At 38.6% G+C, this 23408-nt stretch overlaps 1 pseudogene; it reads left to right on the forward strand.

Moving 5' to 3' along the window:
- Positions 1-1691: 1691 nt before the first annotated feature.
- Positions 1692-23060, forward strand: LOC139074425 (steroid transmembrane transporter SLC22A24-like; annotated as a pseudogene).
- The last annotated feature ends 348 nt before the right edge of the window (positions 23061-23408 follow it).

The raw sequence follows: 23408 nt of genomic DNA on the forward strand, positions 1-23408 counted from the left end.
GTGTTCATTGAGATCATAATAGATTCACAAGGAGTTGCAAAAAAAATAAAACAAGGAGAAACTACATTTACTTCACCCAGCTTCCCCTAATAGTAATATCTTCAAATCCATAGTGTAATAGCACAACCAGGACATTGATACTGATGCAATCTACTGATCTTTATTCAGATTTACCCAGTCTGCACTTGTGTGTGGTGTGTATTTAGTACTATGTAGTTTTATAACATGTGTATCTTAGTGTTCCCACCACCACAGATGAGATAACAAACAGTTCCATCGCCACAGAAATTCCTCTTGTACTATTATAAGTATACTCACCTCCTTCTTGCCCTTGTCATTACCTTTCCTAATTTTGGAATCTGTTTTCCACTTTTTAATTTCTATCATTTCAAAATTGTTATATGCAAAGAATAATTTGGGGGGGGTGACATGATCAAGATGGTGACATAGGTCATTCCCAATTTCAAACCCTCTCAAAAGAAAATCAACTAGAAGATCAACCATATACAGACAAGACAACATTGTGAAAATTCTAGAACCCAGGGGTGAGGCTGAAGCAACCCCTGAACCGCGAAGAATGAGAAAAAACAGATTATAAGGGTAACAGGAGCAGCTACACTCTGCCTGCATCACCCCTCCCCTAGGCCAGCACAGCACCATACCCAGAGGAAGCCTTGGACCTATGGTTTCTTCAGTGAGAGAAAGAGAGCCCAAGGTGGACATCCAGCTCCCCTAAACTTGTGAGATGCTTCCCTTGAGGCCCACTCAGGTCTCACCTCATGGGGATCGTTGGGGGAATCTGTGGGGCTCAACTACTGGGACTCAAATAGAGATGAAGGGGGCAGAGATAATAGCAACCAGTGTTCAGGTCTTGACAGACAGCATTTCTGCTTGCAGTGGTGCCAAAGCAGAGATCCCAGCCAGTGGCTCTGTTTGGCCAAGGAGCTAAGTTGGCAGTTCTGCCTGATTTGGGTCCCCAGCCAACAAACCATACCACTGTGGAGGTGGTTCCAAGAGCTTGAATGTGCAGGGAAGCAAATTCACGGCCCTATCTGGCTGCTGATTATATTATCCATTCCCACCCAGCTAGATAACCTGGTCAGAGAACCTGGGGAGCCATGGAGCCCATCCTGTGGTCCCACTTGGACAGAAAGCGAAACCAGAAGTCTTACTCAACTGCTAAGTATTTCTTCTGGCAACACAAAACAAAGTAACCTGAACAGTGACCCTGGGCAGCCTAGAGCTCAGACTATGGTTCCATCCAGCAACAGAGCCCAGACAACTTCCCCACCCCACAGCAGAGCCCAGCTTATAGTCCTGTCTTATTGCTGAACACAGCTATGGCCTCATCTAGATTTTATCCAGTGACCTCACCCAATTGTGGAGCATAGCCTGCAGCCTCACACAACAAGGTAACCCAGATAGCCACCCTGCCTGACCATGGGGCAGAACATCTGGCCGCATCCAACTGTAATATACAGCTGTAGGCTCCTCCCAACAAGGAAGCCATCCAGCAAGCTCACCCAACAGCAGACCAGAGTCGGAGGCCTACTTGTTCATTAATCCCATGCTGCTGAGTTGCCAAAATTTTGGCAGAGCTTGCAGCCCTGCTTAATCACAGAGCAGAGCCTGAGTAGCCATCCAACTGTAAAGCCCTGCCTGTGTTCCCACTGGAATACAGAGACCACCCAATGGCACCACCCAGGAGGGGAGCACAGCCTAAGACCTCACCAAATCAAAAGCAATTGTGGAGCTCTGCCTATAGTTCTGCCCAATCACACAGTCCAACTAGTGGTACCACCCTCCCAAGGAACACAATCTACAACCTTGCCAAACCAGAGGTAATTTCAAAGCCTGGCTAGTGGTCTCTCCTGACCATGGAGTACAGCAAGCAGCCTTGCCCAACTGGGAGCCCACACAACATCTCCACTTGAAGGAGGAGCCAGCAGGACAACCTAACCATGGACCCTAGCTAGCAGCAGCCATAACACAACCTCAGAGAACAAGTAGTGGCCTTGCTCAACCAGAGACCTCAATAGCAGACCCCACTTGCTCACAAACACTACCAGCTGGCCCATTCAGCATCCCAAGCTGTGCTGACTGGTGAAAATCTTTCACTGTCAAAGTGAACCTATAAAGTTTGGAAGAGAAGACTGCTTACTCATGGCACAGATAACAGTGCTAAGAATCCAGAATCATGAAGAACCACATAAACATTACACCACCAAAGGAAATCAATAAAGCTCCAACATGATCCTAAAGGAATGGAGGTCTATGAACTGTCTGAAAAAGAATTCATTAATAATCCTCTTTAAAAAGTTCAGTGAAGTACAACAACACACATACAGGCAGCTAAAGTAAATTAGGAAAACAATGCATGAACAAAATGAGAAGTTCAACAAAGAAATAGAAACTATCCAAAAGAAAAAAAAAACACCAGAAATCCTAGAGCTGAAAAACACAATGACCAAAGTAAAGAAGTAAATAGAGAGCTTCCACAGAAGATTTAACTGTGTAGAAGAAAGGATCAGTGAACTAAGTAGAAGATGAGTCATTTAAAATTATCCAGTCAGTGGAGAAAAAAGAAAAAGAGTGAAGAGAGTGTACAGGACTTATGGGAGACCACAAAGGAAACAATATATGCATTATGGGAATCTGAGAAGAGGAGGAAGAGAAAGGGACTGAAAGTCAATTTAAAGCAATAAAGGCTGAAAAGTTCCAAACTTGAGGAAAGAAACAGAAATCAGACCCCAAATAGATTAAACCTGAAATGAGCTACACCAAGACACAGTAAAATTAAATTGTCAAAAGTCAAACACAAAGAGAATTTTGAAAGCAGCAAGAGAAAAGTGATTTTCACATAGAAGGGGGAACCCTCATAACACTATGACCAGATTTCTGAACCGAAACTCTATAGGCAAGAAAGAGTGGGATGATTTTTTCAAAATATTAAATTAAAAAAAATGTCAACCAAGAACGCTATACTCAGCAAAACTGACCTTCATTTTTGAAAAAGATGAAGATTTTTCCAGAACTAATAAAAGTTGAAGGGGTTCAACACCACTAGACCTCCTTATTATACATGCTACAGGGTGACCTTAGGGTGGAAATAAAAGGATACCATTAAGATCATCAAAACATAAGAAATGTAAAACTTATTATTAATGATAAATATATAGTCAAAGCCAGACTCTCTAGTACTGTAAGGGAGGTATGTAAATTATTTACAACTATCCTTTGAAATTTAAAAAACAAATGTATTAAAAATAATGATAGCTACATGAAATGTTATTGGATACACAATATAAAGAAGACGTAAATTGTAAATCAACAACATAAAATGTGAGAGGGAGCAGTGAAAGCATAATTTCTATATGCATTGGAGTTAAGTGGTATCAACTTAAAATAGCATGTTATAAATATAAGCTATGTTATGTAAGCATCATGTTAACCACAAAGGAAAATTCTGAAGTAGGCACACAAAAGAGTATGATAAAATATCCAAAGCATACTACCAGGAAGAGTCATCAAATCACAAATGAAGGCAGTAAGAGGGGAAGAAAGAATAAAAGGATCTACAAAACAGTCAGAAAGCAATTACCAAATTGGCAATAGTAAGTTCCTACCCATCAATAATTACTTTAAATTATAAATGGATCAAATTCTCCAATCAAAAGAGATGGATGAATGGATTTAAAAATAAGACTGAATCCTATGATATTCTGCCTACAAGACACTCATTTTAGTTTTAAGGACACATATAGACTAAGAGTGAAGGAATGCAAAAAGATAGTTCAAGCAAATGGTAAACCAAAAAGAAGCGGAGGTAGCTATACTTAGACAAAATAGACTGTAAGCTAAAAATGGTCGAAAGAGACAGAAAGCTCATGATATAATGATAAAGGGGTCAATGCATTAAGAAAATTTAAGAATTGTAAATATGCACAAAACATTGTGGCATCTAAACATATACAGTAAATACTAACAAAACTAGAATGAGTAATCAACATCAGTGCAAAGATAGTTGGGGATTTTCATACCCACTTCCCAACAATGTATACATCATCCAGACAGAGAGACAGTAAGGGAAAAGTGGATTTGAACAACACTATAGATCATATGGACCTAACTGTTCATCCAAAAACAGGAGAATACACATTCTTCTCAGATGCACACAGAGTATTTTCTAGGATAGTTCATATGTTAGGACACAAAACAAATCTCAATATGTTCAAGATGATAAAAATTATATCAAAATATCTTTCGGACCACAATGGTATGAAATTAGAAATAAATCATAAGAGGAAATTTGGAAATTTCACAAATACATGGATATTAAACAACAGACTCCTGAATAACTAATGCATAAAAGAGAAATCAAAGGAAAAAATTTTAAATCTTGAGAAAAATGAAAATGAAACACAACATACCAAAAGTTAAGGGAAGCAGCAAGAGTAGTTCTGATAGGGAAGTTTATAGTGATGAACACCTACGTTAAGAAAAAAGAAAGGTCTAAAGAAAAAAGAAACAAATCTAACTTTACACCACAATGAACTAGAAAAAGATAAACTAAGTACAAAGTTAGAAGAAAGAAATATTGAAGATTTGAGCAGTAATAAATGATACAGAAGAGGATACTATACCACAATCAAGTAGATTTCGTCCCTAGGATGCAAAAATGTTCCAACATAAGCAAATGAATAGATGGGACACATCACATTAATGGAATGAAAGATAAATATCACATGATTCTCTCTGTAGATGCAGGAAAGAGTTTGACAAAATTCCACACCCTTTGATGATAAGGACTCTCAACAAATTAGATATACAAGGGACATACCTCAACATGATAAATGCCATATACAAGCCCACAGCTAACATCACATTCAATGATGAAAGGTTGAAAGATTTTCCTCCAGGATGAAGAACAAGAAAAGTGTGCCTGCTCTCACCAAACCAATCAGCAAAGTACTGGAAGTCATAGCCAGATCAATGAGAAAGGAAAAAGAAAAGCATCCAAATCAGAAAGGAAGAAGTAGGGGCCAGCTGCATGGCCAAGTGATTAAGTTCGTGCACTCCACTTTGGTGGCCCAGAGTTTCACCAGCTCTGATCCTGTGTGCAGACTAAGCACCGCTCATCAAACCGTGCTGAGGTGGTGCCCCACAGAGTAGAACTAGATGGACCTACAACTAGAATATTCAACTATGTACTGGGGGGCTTTGGGGAGAAGAAAAAAGAGGAAGATTGGCAACAGATGTTAGCTCAGGGCCAATCTTAAAAAAAGTTAAAGTGTCATTATTTGCAGAAGATATGATCTTATGTAAAGAATTTCCTAAAGACTCAATGAAAACTGATGGAACTAATCTGTAAATTCAGTAAAGTTGCAGGATACAAAATCAAGATGCAGACCTCAGATGCGTTTCTATAAATTAACAATGAATTATCTGAAAAGGAAATGAAGAAAATAGTCCCATTAATAATAACATCAAACACAATAAAATACTTAGGAGTAAATTTAACCAAGGAGGTGAAAAATCTGTACACTGAAAGCTATAAGGCAATGATGAAAGAAAATGAAGACACACAGAAATGGAAAGATATTCCATGTTCTTGGGTTGGAAGAATTAACATCGTTAAATGTCCATACTACACAAAGCCATCTATAGATTCAAGGGAGTCCCTATCAAAATTCCAGTGGCATTTTTCACAGAAATAGAAATCCTAAAACTCATGTGAAAGCACAAAAGATTCCAAAAAGCCAAAGTAATCATAAGAAAGAACAAACCGGAAGCACCACACTTGTCATTCAAACTATATTAAAAAGATATAGTAATTAAACAGTAGGGTATTGGCATAAAAACATAGACCAACAGAATAGAACTGAAAGCCTAAAAATAAACCTAGCACATATAAGGTCAAATAATATTTGACAAGGGAGCCAAAAATACTCAATGGGGAAAAGAGAGTCTCTTCAGGAAATGGTGTTGGGAAGCTGGTTATTCACATGCAAAATAATAAAACGAGACTTCTATCTTATACCACTCACAAAAAATAAAACTCGAAATGGATTAAAGACTAAAATATGAGGCCTGAAAATGTAAAACTCCTAGAAGAAAATGTAGGGGAAACACATCTTGGCATTGGTCTTGGCAATGATTTTATGGATATGATACCAAAAACACAAGAATATAAGCAAAACTAAACAAGTGGGACTATTTGAAATTAAAATATTCTGCACATAAAAGAAATGATCAACAAATTATAAGACAAACTATGGTATGATGCAAAATATTTTAAATGCATATATTCCACAGATGTATATATCCCAATCTATATGCCCCAAATATATAAGGAACATATATAATTCAATAGCAAAAAATCTAACAATCCTATTAAAGAATGGGAAAAGGACCTGAATAGACATTTCTCAAGAGAAGGTATTCAAAAGACCAACAGATACATGAAAAGGATTTCAACATCACTAATAATCAGGCAAACGCAAATCAAAACAACAATGAGATATTACCTGATACCTGTTAGAACAGTTATGATCTAAAAGACAAGAACTAACAAGTGCTGGTGGGGATGTGGAGAAAATGGAACCCATGTACACCGTTGGTGGCAATGTAAATTAGAACAGCCACTATAGACAACAGTATGGAGGATCCTAAAATTATTAAAAATATAACTGCCATAGGATCCAGAAATCTCACTTCTGGGTATATAACTGAAAAAATTGAAATCACTATCTTAATGAGATATCTGCACTCCTATGTGCGTTGCAGCATTATTTACAATACCCAAGACATGGAAACAACCTAAGTGTCCACCAACAGATGAATAGGTAAAGAATATGTGAGATTATATATATTTATATAACTGCATATTATTTAGCCATGAGAAAAAGGGAAATCCTCCCATTTGCAATGACATGGATGATACCTTGAGGGCATTATGCTAAATGAAATAAGTCATATAGAGAAAGATAAAAACTGTATACTTATATGTGGAATCTTAAAAAACTGAACTCATAGAAACAGAGAACAGATTAGTGGTTGCTAAGGTTAGTGGTGTGGGGGTGGTGGAAATGGGTGATGTGTTCGAAAGGTAAAAACTTCCGGTTATAAGATTAATAAATTCTGGGAATGTAATGTACATCATGGTGAATATAGTTAGCAATACTATATTGTGTATTTTTCTTTTTAAAGATTGGCACCTGAGCTAACAACTGTTGCCCATCTTTTTTTTTTTTTTATTGCTTTTTCTCCTCAAATCTCCCCAGTACATAGTTGTATATTTTAGTTGTGGGTCTTTCTAGTTGTGGCGTGTGGGATGCTGCCTCAACATGGCCTGATGAGCGGTGCCATGTCCGCACCCAGGATCCGAACCAGCGAAACCTTGGGCTGCCGAAGAGGAGCGTGCGAACTTAACCACTTGGCCATCGGGCCGGCCCCCAATGTATTGTGTATTTGAAAGCTACTAGAAGAGCAGAATTTTAAGGTCTCACCACGAAATATTGTACTTAGGTGAGGTAATTGATACGTTAACTAATCTCATTGTGGTAATCATTTCACAATATATGCAAATATCTAATTATTATGTTGTACACTTTAAACTTGCACAATGCTTATATAGATCACATCTCAATAAAGCTGAAAAAATTTAACTAGAAAATAACATGGTATGTAATATTTGGGGATTGTTGTTTTTCACTAAGCCAAAGTACAGAGATATTCATTCAAGTTGCTATGTGTCTCAATAGCCTGTTTCTTTTTATTGCTGAATACATAGAATATATATACCAAAGTTAGTTTAACCGTTCACCTGGGGAAGACCATCTGGATTGTTTCTAGTTTTTGTTTGTTTTTTATTGAGATATGGGAGTACAGATATATAAAACTGTATAAGTTTAAGGTGTACAACATGTTGATTTGGTACATTTGTATATTGCCACCATAATGTTAGCTAAAACCTCATTCATGTCACAAAATTATCATTTCTTTTTTGTGGTGAGAACAATTAAGATTTAGTCTCTTGCCAAGTTTGAAGTGTATAATACAGTATTGTTGACTATAATCACTAATTGTGTGTTCCATTTCCAGATCTTACCTACGAGTTGCAAGTTTGTACCGTTAAATGAAATCTCCCCAATTTCCCCATCCCCCATTCTACTGATAACCTAACAACCACCATTCTACGTTGTTTCCGTGAGTTTGACTTTTTTAGGTTTGACTTGTAAGTTCTATATAGTATCTGTCATTCTCTGTCTGATTTATCTTACATAGCATAATGCCCTCACGGTCCATCCACGTTGCTGCAAATGGTAGGATTTCCTTATTTCTCATGGCTCAGTAATATTCCATTGTATCTACATACCACGTGTTCTTTATCCATTTACTCATTGATGAACACAGGTTTTTTCCGTATCTTGGCTATGGTGATTAATGCTGCAAAAACATGGGAGTACAGATATCTTTTCAACAAACTGTTTTCATTTCCTTTGGATGTATGGCCAGAAATGAGATTATTGGTGGCTGTATTTTTGATACTCTGAGGAACCTCTGTAGTATTTTCCATAGTGGCTGAACCAATTTACATCACCACCATGGTATATAAGGGTTTCCTTTTCTCCACATCCTCTTCAGCATTTGTTATCTCTTGTCTGCTTGATGATAGCCATTCTACCAGGTATAAGGTGATATCTCATTGTAGTTCATTGTAGTTTTGATTTGCATTTCCCTGCTGATTAATGATGTAGAGCAACTTTTCATATATCTGCTGGCCATTTGTATGTCTTCTTTGGAGAAATATCTATTCAGGTCCTTTGCCCATTTTTAAATTGGGTTATTTGTTTTTTGCTATTGAGTTGTAGGAGTTCCTTATATATTTTGGACATTAACCTCTTATCGAATCTCTGGTTAACAAATAGTTTCCAATTCATACTATGTAGTACTCAGCAATAAAAAGGAGCAAAATACTGATACAAATACAAACATGTATGAATTTCACATACACTATACCGGGCAAAGAAGCCAAATACAAAGAATATTTAGTCTATTCCATTTATATGATGTTCTAGAACAAGCAAAATTAATGCCTGATGAAATATACAGTGGAGAAGAAGCGAAGGCTAGAGGACAATAATGACCAAGGAAGGAGCACAAAAGAACTTTCTGGGGTGATAGTACTGATCTGCCTGTTGATAGAATTGAGGTTTACAATGGTATATGAATTTACCCAAATAAATTGAATTTTGAACTCTGGATTTGTATGTTTAACCTTGTGTAAATTTTACCTAAAATAAAAGAGCCATAAATAACAACAAAACGATATGTATGGAAACCATTATTACAAACGTCTAGAGGCTGGTTGCTCATAAAACGTCAGGAAGGAATATTATTCTGGAGGGACACGTGTGCCTTCTTAGTTACTAGTGTGTTACATTTTATAATTTGGATGGTGATTAAATACCTGTTATCTTTATATTCTTTGAAATATACACACGTTTTATATAGTCTTCTGGATGTAAATTTCAATGTTTATTCAAGGTTAAAAGTTTATTTGGTATAATAAATTTTTTTTTCTGATAGCTAGGTTAATTTTTGAAAAAGAAAAACAAAGGTAAGTGACTTTCCTTCCCAGATTTTCAACATGTACAAAACAGGTGAATTAGTGGAGTTATAAAAACACTGGGTTATTGAAACAGGAGAAGATAAGCCGACCAATAAAGCAGAATAGGATTTCTGAGCACAAAGAAGCTGTTATGTAATTTAGGAAGCAGAACATTTAAAGGGGGTGGATCGTCATTTAAAAATGATTGTGATGGAAATATAACCCACTCTGAAAACAAATATGGGTGGATATCACAGCATTGGCTAGAGCGCAACCTCAATAAAACTAAAGATAATAACCAGGTAGATGTCCTTGCAAGCTACCTTTCCTGGTTCCCTTGCCAACTGGCTGATGCTTAGGTTCAGGCAGTAGGAGGAGATGGTGGAAGACTGGAGAGCAAAAGGAGAGACGCTCCTACTGTTTTAGACGGTGCCTTCATCAGTGGCAATATCTCTTCTGTTGTTCCAGCCCCCACCGTCTAGCCCATTTCTTCTAGGCTCCTCTGGGTGACCCTGAAACCTGAACTCTCATAACACCAACTCCTCTATTTGTTCTCTATGCTTGGGTAGCAGCTTCCTCTCTGTTATTGCGGATTGAAGTTGTCATGCCATGGCTTGTTTGAACCTTTGCAACTTAATTCCCCATATTAAATTCTTCCTATTGAAATAAATGATATTTTGCAATTTTTGCGAGTAGATTCTAATGCCTTGGACTATCTCATATCCCTTTTATTCAATATTCCACAATTATTTAATATGTTCCAAGAACACTCCAAGGTGATGAGGATGCAACAGAGAACAAAGCGCATGGTTTTATTTCACAGGACTTCTGTTTAAGTAGTGAGGAAAGAGACAATATGCAAATATATTGCTGGAGTGCTAAATGGTCTGAAGAAATTGAAGCAAAGCAAGGAGATAGGGAGTGAGAGATGGAGGCTATATTAATATTCAAAGAGAATGCATAGAGATGGCCTCTCAAATGTGACAATAACATTTGACAAGAGGACTGAAAGAACTGAAGGAGTTTTTTAAAGCATTTTGGGGAAAAGGAAGTACAGAAATTCTGTAGTGAGAGTGTGGCTGGTATGTTTTGAAACATAGAGGAGCCCAGTGTGGCTAGGACAAAGTTAGATAAGGTCACAGAGGTAAAGAGACAGAGGTGACTAAATCTAATAGGGCCTTGAAAGTAAGACGGTTATCAATATATTTTTAGGGATCATTATTGCCACTGTTAAATACTTATTGCTCTGCATCCTCCTTTTTCCCCCTCATTACTCCAGGGATGTTTTACTGTTTCATCCGTGGAACATTCAATGCATTATTTTTTTGCATCCACTTTTGGTTGCCATGGTACTTAAGTCCATGGTACTCATTTTCCCCTTCTTTAATTTTTCTGTGTTTTGTGGAATATTTTGAGGACTTGGAACAATGATTTCAGCTTCTTTTTTCCATGTCAAATTGGCTCTAGATATGCCATCATTTCATAAAAACAATCATTGTGTTCGTGAGAATAAAACTTGTAAATCGAAGTGAGTAAAAGATTGTCTTTGGAGTTAAACTACATTTATTCATGATCTGGCGTCACCACTTGCACTCTGAATATCCTTTTGCAAGTTATTTAATCTCTCTGGGCCTCTGTTTTCTCAGTGGTAAGATGCAGACAATAAGGTGGGGAGGACTAAAGGAACAAAAACCTGAAAAGTGCTTATGACAGAATTGACACCTAGTGAATACTCAGTGAATTCTTAGCTGTAATTATCACCATTTATATCATTTTATTCCTGTGGCTCCGAATGATCTGCCTTGCTGGACCACTCACTATTTTACACAGTATCAGTAACTTGATTAAAAGAAAAATATGATTGTGTGACCCTGGATTGTGTCCTCCCAAATTTGCATGTTGAAATCTCAACCCCCAATGTCCCAGAATATAGCCATATTTGGAGATAAAGTCTTTAAAGTGGTGAATAAGTTAAAATGAGGCCATTTGAGTGGCAGCTTAATCCCATATTATTGGTGTCCTTATAAGGAGAAGAAGAGACACCAGGTATGTGCATGCACAGAGGAAAGGCCATGTAAGGACACAGTGACAAGGTGGTCATCTTGCAAGCCAAGGAGACAGGCCTCAGAAGAAACCAAATGTGCCGATACCTTGATCTTGAATGTCTAGCCTCCAGAAAATGGGAAAGTAAATTTACGTTCTTTAAGCCACCCAGTGTGTGGTATTTTGTTATGGTAGCCCTAGAAAACTAAGACATACTCCTTTCTAAAATTTTACAATAATGCCCAATGATTCCTTAAATTTCATCTTTGGAATTGCTCCATCAAAGTCATTTCCTGAAAAGGAATCTCTGTGTGCTGGATAGGAATCTGCATTTTAAGATGTTCCACTTGTGATGAATTTCAAATTCAACAATAAGAAACTGTAGTCTGTATAATAAATTCTAAATATTATTTTTGTTAACTGACCTTCTCCTATTACTACCCTCGTATTCTTTAACTTATAGCTTTTGACTATCCTGTAGGTACACAAACATTACTTACCTTTTTACTCTAATTGTGTAGCTGTTATTCTCTTGGTCAGAAATTGGCTTTTTCAAATTCTTTGCGTACTGCTTCAGTGTGTCAAGAATCTTCCTTCAATAGCAGGTAACAGTTCATTTCTACAAGGATAACTTCCCAACCCCATGGAATCTCTCTAGGAATCACTGAACATTTTCTCTTTAATTCTCCCATAGCATATTGTGTATCTTCCTTATGGTTATCTTTTGCATTGCAGTGTAATTATTGATGTACCTGTCTCTTATTAACTGGATTATGAGACCTTGAAACACTGACCTCACATTTTATTTGAAAATTTATAAATAAATATATAATATACAAATATATGTAAATACAAGACATTGTTTTATTTATAGCAATAGCAGAGAAAGTTATTCCAAAATGTTATTTGAATGACTAAATAAGTCTTTAAAATAAAGCGTTACAGAAAAATACTAAGTACCTCTCTCGCTTTTGAAATTTACTAAAAAATCCTAAAGTCACCGTCACTGGTATGATTTGAACTGAAGCAGAAGTTCAGTTACCAAAAGTTAGTGTTTATGCACAGCATTCCACTTTGCTTTAATTTAACTAATTATATTTTTGTTTAACTTTTAATAAAAAATGAAGAACCTAACCAGAAAAAGCCATAGTCTCTGCTCTTTTCACAGGAACATCCCAAAGCAGCTTACTTTTGTCTCTAAACACCTCTTTTCTGAAATAATAGCAGATCTTTGAATAGGTGTGTTTTAAGTTGTGTGGAGTACTGGTGCATTTTCACCTAAAGTGCGGTTGACTTTTCAGGAGCCACTATGCTGAATAGTCTTTTAAGCAGGTTTACTGGTCAGCAGCTGAAAGTCTTTTTGCCAAATAATTATATCTGTGACTTTATTGAAACTATCTAGCTGCCTAACCTCAAAAGACTTGGGGGCATCTCATCCCACTGCTCTTCTCTAGTGGTGAGACAGGGCCCATTGAGGAGAAAGTGATATCAGGATCAACACACACTTAGTGTGACATAGTGAAAGGAAGTACTTTCTCTCTTTGAACTTGTCCAGGTGAAGTCCATTGTGCTTCCTCTTGGGGATCACCTGTTCAGCCTTGATGTCCTTTCAGGACCTCCTGGATCGAGCCTGGGGAGATTCCAGATCCTTCAGAAGGCTTTATTTTGTACCTGCACCTCCATAGCATATCCTCATATTATACTGGAGAACTTCACTGCAGCCTTCCCTGGGCACCACTGCTGGATCCACATCCTTGACAATGACAGCATCTCTTCTAATGGCGCTGAAATCCTCAGCTAAGATACTCTCCTGAGACTTTCCATTCCACTGGACTCAAACATGAGGCCAGAGAAATGTCATTTCTTCATCCATCCCCAGTGACAGTTCCTTCACCTGAATGGGACCTTCTCCCAAACAACCACTTTGGGCACAGAGCCCCTGGAGATGGCTGATTGTATGACTGAAGCTCCTTCTTCTTCATCATCAGGACTGAGATAAGAGACCCCATATAAATCTCCTGATTATATGATCAAAGTGTTTAGAACTAATGCAAAAAACAGACTTGTTTTATACACTTAGTCCCCAGATGGACAATGAATCAGCCCTTTTTCATCCCTTCAGCAGAAGGTAATTGCTTGTCTACACTATGACAGTCAAGAGTATTAGTATTTAGATTGATGAACTGAACGAACAAAACATGAACCTGTTATTTAATCATTTAATCTAGTGAGAGAGACCTATAATTTAAAAAGTAATGTCATGCTGGGTCAGTGGTTCTCAATACTCATTGAAAACTCATGCCCAGAGTAAGAAAATTAGAACCTTTGGGCAAAGGATCTCAAGGCATCAGTATTTTTGAAGCTTTTGAAGAGATTGGATAGAGATGAAGGCTACTGTAGGAATTGAGTATAGACTGCTAAGTGAACTCAAAGGCAGATTTCCAATGTTAGCTGTAGGATGAGGGAAGGTTTCTTGGAAAAATGGTGTTTGGGATAGTATCTGAAGAATGTGTACAAGTTAATGCAATAAAGGGAACTGGTGGTCTAAGAGGAAAGTGAACAAATATTCACAGACATGTGGACACAGACTGTGAAATGGATATGAGGGAAGAGAGAGTGTGCCAGTTGCATTTGAAGTATTGAGATAAGTTCAGTATTTTTAGAATGTGGGATCTTAGGGGATAGGGGTTGAGAGGGAGGCAGGACTCACACAACAGCAGATTATGTACATCATACATAGGAGTTTGGAGTCAGTTTTCACTAAAGGGTTTAAACTCTACTAAAAGTGCTGTGCTGCTTTCCTCGTCTTCCAGTGGGACATGTTGTGCAAATTTCAGTCACTAAAATGAGTGGCTCAGTCCATATTTTTGTCTGCCCAGGTGCTGGGAGTTCTGATATTTGGCCATCTTTCAGACAGATGAGTGTCACTTCACTTTATTCTGGGCTGTTTGTCAGTTGCTGTGTTCAATCCTTTATTTTCAAAATCTTTACTGAGCTCCTAATGTGTGTTTTGCATTGTCCTATATGCTGACCTCTGTCTCTGACTCATGGGAGCTACAACCTAATAAAAGTGTTTGGTACAGGAACTGGAGGTTGCAGTCTAGTGTGTTAAATCTACTGCTTGTATTTCATGAAGGAGGGCAGAGAAGGACATCTAAATCAGACTGAAAGAAATTTCAGGGAAGGATTTTACAGCAGATGCCAGAATTTGAAGTTTATGACTTGGAGTTAGTTCAATACAGGGAAAGGAAGGGGTTTGGAGGCAGAAAGCACATATATGTTCAAAAGTACCAGTTTGTGAAACAGTATTATTGACCTTGGCAATGTTCTGAATCAGTTAGTTCCTGTACGTTAAATGATTATGGACACTTCCATACTGGTCATCATTGCATACCTGCACTGTAGGTGCACATGTGGAATAGCTAATCATCATTGTCAAATCAGTAGCTTGCATGGCAATGTGGGACTGATAGTATGGTAGAACGTTGAACCTGTAACCTAGATGCCAATGCTTGTGTAATGGCTTTAATAGGTAACAGTTGTAACCATATAAAGTAAATCATAGTAAGAACCCCTAGGATGACATGGCTTCGGGGATGAGAAGTTTGAGAATTCCTGTGTCCTGGCAGAACTCCTTCTGAAGGAGGCAGTCAACCATTGCTGTCACCCAAGCATGTCTTCTCTGAGGGTACTGAGGGGACTTTATATGTTCCCAGACATTCCCAGTCCAACTAAAAATTATGACCTTTGAGTTTTTCACAGTTAAATATTACCTGTATAGGTCTTTGTATCAGAGAGTTCATTTCCTCAGGTGGTCAGACTCAGGTCTCTGTACTGTTAATTCAAATATAATGAGTGAAAGAATGAATGTATAATGAATTAATGAATGAAGCAATCTAAAGGAAATCTGGATAAATAATTTTTCTTGGAGCATAGATGCGGGTTAATATCCATCAACAGTAGCAAGAAAAATTAAACTGTCTTAGATTCATAAAAGTTTATATTTGGCAATGAGAAAGAACAAACAATAGCCTCATACAGCAACAACATGGAAAAAGCATTATATGACTAAGGATTTCATAATGCATGATTTCAATTTTTATAAAGGTCAAAAGCAAGCAAACTAATCCACGGTATTAAAGGTCATGATATTGGATATCTTTGGTGGAGTAGTGATTAGAAGGAGGCACAAGATGGCCTTTTTCTGTGACAGCAATATTCTGTTTTGTCCTCCACCTGCTTAAATGGATGCATTTATTTTGTGAGAATTAATAAACTTGTATGTATTTTGTGTGCACTTTTTGTATGTAACTTAAACTTCAGTGAAGTGTTTAATAAGATATAAAAGAGTGATGAGGAATAAGACAATTGGGTTGGGAGGACAGTTAGATAGAAAATAATAGTGGCAGCCAGAAGACCAGTTGTGAGAGGACTGATTTCAATATCCATGGCTCAGATTTGTCAAGTGATCCTATCAGATCTTAAACAGTAGAGCATATTTTAGAGGATATTAAAGGAGCCTTAGAAGTATCAAGTTCAACTCTCTATTAAATGAAGACAGCTCTGCATTTCTGACTCTTAACCACCTAGTTTCTACTGGAAAACTTTTGAGACTGTGTAGCTCACTCCTTTGAAAGGCACCACTTGCTCATATGTAACTCTTGTTAATGTAACACATTTCATCAACATACTTAGCTTCTCTGTGGATTCTCATGCTTGGACTTTTTTCTGTCTTTCTTACCCCAGGACTGAAGTGACCCTCCAATGATGTTCAAGGTACTTAAAATAAAATCCAAGTCCTGTCACAACAAGATCTGGCCCCTGCATCCCTTCTCACCTCTTCTACCACTGTCCCCCATTCCCTCTAGTCTTAAAAACATCAAGCTGGTTCCACCACACAGCCTTTACACTTGCTCTTCCTTTGCTCCTAATACTCCTTTCCCTGTGCATGACACTGCCATATTAGTCGTTAGTTAGCTACCCAAAATCTCAATCAATCACCTTCACGAAAGTATAGTGCTCACAGATGCTTCAGTCAGATATGGTAGAGTGACCCTCCTTGGTATCCATCTTTCAGGCAGGGGCTCAGGGAACCAGCTCCATCCATTGTAGGACTCTAACATCTATGAGAGAGTGTGTATGATCACAATGGGCATTCAATGGTCAGGCCTGGACTTGTCACGCCTTTCTTTGCCACATCCAATGGACCTAGTTTTAGGGTCCCCTGGTAACTACAGTGAGGTTTGGGAAATGTTGTTTTCCAGCATGCCCTGAAAGAAAGAAAGGGATGTTAACACTAGCAAGACTCTGCATCATCTTTTTTTTTTTCCTGGGGAAGATTTGCCCTGAGATAACATCTGTGCCTGTCTTCCTCTATTTTGTATGTGTGTCACCAACACAGCATGGCCACCGACAAGTGGTGTAGGTCCTTGCCTGGGAACTGAATCCAGGCCACTGAAGTGGAGAGCACCACTAGGCCACGGGCTGCTCCCTCAACTGTATTTTTAACGAATCAAAAAAGTTCAGTTAATCATTCTGCTCATTCACGATGTAATACCCTCATTGGTTTGGGCAAGGCTTCTTTCTTAAGTGTATATCTGTTTGTATGTGTTTCCATTTGTCTCCATTCCCATCCTTCACCAGGGACCATTCTAATGTGTTTACTATTTATCTCTTTATTTGTATATGTTATTACAAACTACATAATATCATTGGGTATGTAGTTAGGTACAGGTCTTACTCAATTTATGATGAGATTACTTCCTGATGAACCCGTCTTAAGTTGAAAATATCATTTAAGTCGAAAATGTGTTTAATATACCTAACCTACTAACATCATAGCTTAGTCTAGCCTACCTTAAATGTGCTCAGAACCGTTACATTAGCCTACAGTCAGCCAAAATCACCTAAAACAAAGCCTATTTTGTAATAAAGTGTTGAATATTGCATGTAATTTATTGAATATTGTACTGAAAGTGGAAAACAGAATGTCTGTATGGGTACAGAATGGTCGTAAGTGTATTGGTTGTTTATACTCATGATTGTGGGGCTAACTGGGAGCTGTGGCTTGCTCCTGCTGCCCAGCATCACTGAGAGTATCAGGAAAAGATAGCCTGGGAGAACATCAAAATTCCTAATTCAAGGTATGGCTTCTACTGAATGTGTATCATTTTCATGCCATCCTAAACTCAAAAACTCATAAATTGGACCATAGTAAGTTGAGGACTGCCTGTATTTTAATTTACAAAGAAGACATCATGGTATTTATCCAATCTTTTCTCACTTTTTATCATCCAGTAGTAAGTTTTTGAAATCTGCTTATATTTCTGTGTGTATATCTAGTCTGTGACTTCAAACTACTCTGTCGCTGTCCATGGTGAGCCCCCAAAACTTTTCCCTATTCTCTTTCCCAGAGAGAGATTTTCTGACTCCCAAAACATCCCTCACACCACACTTATCTCTGTTAGTCTTAGTTTTAGTTTTTTGAGAAATCTCCGTACTGTTTTCCATAGTGGCTGCACCAGTTTGCATTGCCACCAGCAGTGTATGAGGGTTCCTTTTTCTCCACAACCTCTCCAACATTTGCTATTTTTTGTTTTGGTTATTTTAGCCATTCTAATGGGTGTAAGGTGATATCTTAGTGTAGTTTTGATTTGCATTTCCCTGATGATCAGTGATGATGAGCATCTTTTCATGTGCCTATTGGCCTTCCATATATCTTCTTTAGAGAAATATCTGTTCATATCCCTGTCCATTTTTTGATCGGGTCATTTGATTTTTTGTTGTTGAGTTGTGTGAGTTCTTTATATATTATGGAGATTAACCTTTTGTTGGATATGATTTGCAAATATTTTTTCCCAGTGGGTGGGTTGCGTTTTTGTTTCAATCCTGTTTTCCCTTGCCTCGTAGAATCTCTTTATTCTGATGAAGTCTCATTTGTTTATTCTTTATATTGTTTCCCTTGTCTGAGAAGACATGATGTCTGAAAAGATCCTTTTTAAGACTGATGTCAAAGAAAGTACTGCCTATATTTTCTTCCAGAAGTATTTTATGGTTTCAGGTCTTACCTTTAAGTCTCTGGTCCATTTTGAGTTTATTTTTGTGAATGGTGTAAACGAATGGTCTATTATCATTCTTTTACATGTGGCTCTCCAGTTTCCCCAACACCACTTGTTGAAGAGACTTTCTTTTCTCCATTGTATGTTCTTAGCTCCTTTGTCAAAGATTAGCTGTCCATAGATGTTTGGTTTTATTTCTGGGCTTTCAATTCCGTTCCATTCATCTGCATGCCTGTTTTTGTACCAGTACCATACTGTTTTGATTATGATAGCTTTGTAGTTTATTTTGAAGTCAGGGATTGTGATACCTCCAGCTTTGTTCTTTTTCCTCAGGATTGCTTTAGCAATTCGGGGTCTTTTGTTGCCCCATATGAATTTTAGGATTCTTTGTCCCATTTCTGTGAAGAATGTCATTGGGATTCCGATTGGGATTGCATTGAATCTGTAGATTGCTTTAGGTAGTATGGACATTTTAACTATGTTTATTCTTCCAATCCATGTGCATGGAATGTCTTTCCATCTCTTTATGTCATCATCAATTTTTTTTTAGGAAAGTCTTGTAGTTTTCATTGTATAGGTTTTTAATTTCCTTGGTTAAATTTATACCAGATATGTTATTCTTTTTGTTGCGATTGTGAATAGGATTGTGTTCTTGAGTTCTCCTTCTGTTAGTTTGTTATTAAAGTGTAGAAATGCTACTGATTTATGTAAGTTGATTTTGTACACTGCAATTTTGCTGTAATTGTTGATTACTCCTAGTAGCTTTTTGATGGATTTTTTAGGGTTTTCTATATATAAGATCATGTCATCTTCAAAGAGCAAGAGTTTCACTTCTTCATTGCCCATTTGGATTCCTTTTATTTCTTTTACCTGCCTAATTGCTCTGGCAAAACCCTCCAGTACTATGTTGAATTAGACTGATGGGAGTGGGCACCCTTATCTTGTTCCTTTTCTCAGAGGGATGGTGTTCAGTTTTTCCCCATTGAGTATGATGTTGGCTGTTGGTTTGTCATATATGACCTTTATTATGTTGAGGTACTTTCCTTCTATACCCATTGTATTGGGAGTTTTTTTTTTTTTATCATAAATGGATGTTGGATCTTGTCAAATGCTTTCTCTGCATCTATTGATATGATCATGTGGTTTTTGTTCCTCATTTTGTCAATGTGGTGTATCACATTGATTGACTTGTGGATGTTGAACCATGCCTGTCTCCCTGGTATAAATCCCACTTGATCATGATGTATGATGTTCTTAATGTATTGCTGTATTCGGTTTGCCAATATTTTGGTGAGGACTTTTGTATCCATGTTCATCAGTGATATTGGCCTGTAGTTTTCCTTATTTGTGTTGTCCTTGTCTGGTTTTGGGATCAGGGTCAAGTTGGCCTTCTAGAATGTGTTAGGAAATGCTCCATCTTCCTCAACTTTAAGGAATAGTTTGAGAAGGATACGTATTAAATCTTCTTTGAACATTTGGTAGAATTCTCCAGAGAAGCCGTCTGGTTCTGGACTTTTATTTTTGGGGAGGTTTTCAATCACTGTTTCAATCTCTTTCCTTGTGATTGGTCTATTCAGATTCTCCATTTCTTCCTGGTTCAGTTTCGGAAGGTTGTAAGAGTATAAGAATTTATCCATTTCTTCTAGGTTGTCGAATTTGTTGACATAGAGTTTTTCATAGTATTCTCTTATAATATTTTGTATTTGTGTGGTATCCGTTGTTGTTTCTCTTCTTTCATTTCTGATTTTATTTATTTGAGTCTTCTGTATTTTTTTCTTAGTGAGCCTGCCTAAGAGTTTGTCAATTTTGTTTATTTTCTTGAGGAACCAGCTCTTTCTTTCATTGATCCTTTCTACTGCCTTTTTTGTTTCTATTTCATTTATTTCTGCTGTAATTTTTGTTATTTCTCTCCTTCTACTGACTTTGGGCTTTCTCTCTCCTTTTCTATCTGAAGCATTTCTATATTCCTATCCTCCAAACTGTGAATTCTGTGCTCCATATTATCAGCCCTACTGTTCAGGGAGTCCAGATTTTTTTCCTCTCCTCCATTGTGTTTTTCATCTCCAATATTTCTAATTGGTTCTTCTTTATAGTATCAAGCTCTTTTGTGGCATAGCTCCTGAACTTGTTGAGTTGTCTATCTGTATTCTCTTTTAACTCATTGAATTTTTTAATGATAGATATTTTGAATTCTTTTTCATTTAAGTTATAGATTTCTGTGTCTTCAGGATTGTTTTCTGGGTCCTTGTCATTTTCCTTCTGTTCTGGAGATTTAATATATTTTTCATACTACTTGATGGCATGGATTTGTGCTTCCACACAGAGATAGAGTTTGGTTACTGCTTCCGCTTGCTCCACTGGGGAGGAGGGGGTAGCAGCTGCGTAATCTGCACTGACCAAGATCCCTGTCAGCTGTTCCTGACTGATCCTGGGCCCCTCCTTGGGATCATAGTGGCTTTGTGGGATCTCCCATCAGCTGTGGGAACAATCACATTGGGGCTTCAGGTTGCTGGTGCCTACTCCCACAGACTCAACTAGACATGCTCCCTCCTTAGGGTCTGCAGGGGTTTTATGGGCTTTTGTGCCAGATGAGAACTGGTTCACCCAGATTCTCAGCTCTGCCACTCTCTGGTCCTGCTGGACCTCACTTGCCCACTTTGAGTTGCAGCAGAGCTATGGGCCTCTAAGGCAGCCAGTGGTTAGCTCATCTGGCCACACCACTTCTTCTCTTAGGGCGTCCAGCCTTTGTGTTTGGTGGGCGGGGCCTCTCCTCTAAGGTTGATTAGAGACTCTCCCTGGGGCTGCTGTGGGACCATGGATTGTCCCCCTGGACCAAGGAGCAGTCACGCTGGGGCTCTGGATTGTCCCCACCCACTTGCATGATACCACTGGATCTCACTTGAACCCTTGGGACTGCAGCAGAGCTGTGGGTGTTTAATGAAGCTGAGTGGCAGCTCCCCTGGCTGAACCACTCCTGCTCCAAGGTCTCCCAGACTTTGTGCTTGGTGGACAGAGCCTCTGCACTAGGGCCAACCAGAGACTCTCCCTGTGCCACTTGGGATGGTGGAATTCCCATTGGACCAAGGACCATTCACACTGGGGGCTCCTGATTGTCACTGGCCACTCACACAGTCCTGCTGGACCTCACTTGCCCCCTCGGGGCCGCAGCAGAGCTGTGGGTGTTTAATGCAGCCAGCCGATAACTCCCCAGGCTGAGCCACTCCTATCCAAAGGTCTCCCAGCCTTTGTGCTTGGTGGGTGGGGCTTCTCCACTAGGGCCGACCAGAGAGTCTCCATGTGGCTGTGGTGGGACTGTGGATTTTCCCACTCATCCACAGGGTAATCACAGGTAGCTTAGGGCTGTAGTCACCTGTTTCCACAGTCACGCCAATGTGCACGCCCACCCTCAGGGCTGTGGTGGTGTCATGAGCATGTCAGCTGGGAGAGAGTCACTTGCAGTTACTAGACTTTCTGGAGGCTGGAGAGTTTTCACCTATCTCCACCTCCTCCGCAAGGGTAGTCCATCCACTTTCGTATGTATAGAAGCGTGGGTCTCTCAGGTATCCTGAGGTACTGTGTGAACATCCTCTATCAATGATTGTCCATTTAGTTGTAGTTCAAAGGAGGAGAGACAAAGAAAACTGCTCACTCCACCATGTTGCTGACATCACTCCAGCAATGCATATTTTTTAATAATAAACATTTGCGACAGCTTTACATATTTTATTTTATATGGTGTCACATAATGCAAGAGGCTTCCTGGTGATAGTTTGGTGAGAGAACTTTGAAATTTGACAATGATCTCACTTTGACCAATAGGGAGGGTACATCTGTGGTTTTTGCTGTTGATTAATATAAATATTCTTCCAGGTCTCAAGTCAATGTTTCACTAGTTAAACATTTAAATTTCAAGATATGTCAAGTTTTCCACGTATTATCTTTGTTCCTAAGTAATCTACCTGGTTCACTATTTCCTTTTCTTTCTTTTTCTTTTTCTTTTTTTTTGAGGAAGATTAGCCCTGAGCTAACTACTGCCAGTCCTCCTCTTTTTTGCTGAGGAAGGCTGGCCCTGAGCTAACATCCATGCCAACCTTCCTCTACTTTATATGTGGGATGCCCAGCACAGCATGGCATGCCAAACAGTGCCTTGTCTGCACTCAGGATTCGAACCGGTGAACCCCAGGCCACTGAGAAGCAGAACATGCGCACTTAACTGCTGTGCCATGGGGCCAGCCCCTGGTTCACTATTTCTTAGGTTTGGACAGAAGACGCTGTTCAGATGGTCTTTGCTCCAGTTCACCATTGCTGACACCTGTGCAGCCTTTGCTCCCACCTTCCTCATTTAGTGCTCATTATGCTTCTTGGGAGGGATCTGTAACATGACTATTATTGCAAACTGTTTCACTATCTGTAAGTTAATATTTCGAGCTTTTATTGTCTCCATGCCTTTAATTGACCTTGAAATTGCCCTTTATCTGAAATATAATTATCTTTGTATCCTTCCCATGTCAGAGTGGACAGTGAAACTGGCTCAACACGAGGTTGACATACAGGAAGCCACATTGTAGAAAAGAGACCATGTTATAACTTTGAATGACCTCTGACTAATTGACCCAGCTGGATTTGCATCCTCCAGGAGATCCACCTGTTCTGTGGATTTTATGACCCCTGCTAGTGCATATACCTCCCAGCTG

Source organism: Equus przewalskii, chromosome 11, assembly GCF_037783145.1.
Source record: "Equus przewalskii isolate Varuska chromosome 11, EquPr2, whole genome shotgun sequence".
Classification (NCBI taxonomy): Eukaryota; Metazoa; Chordata; class Mammalia; order Perissodactyla; family Equidae; genus Equus; species Equus przewalskii.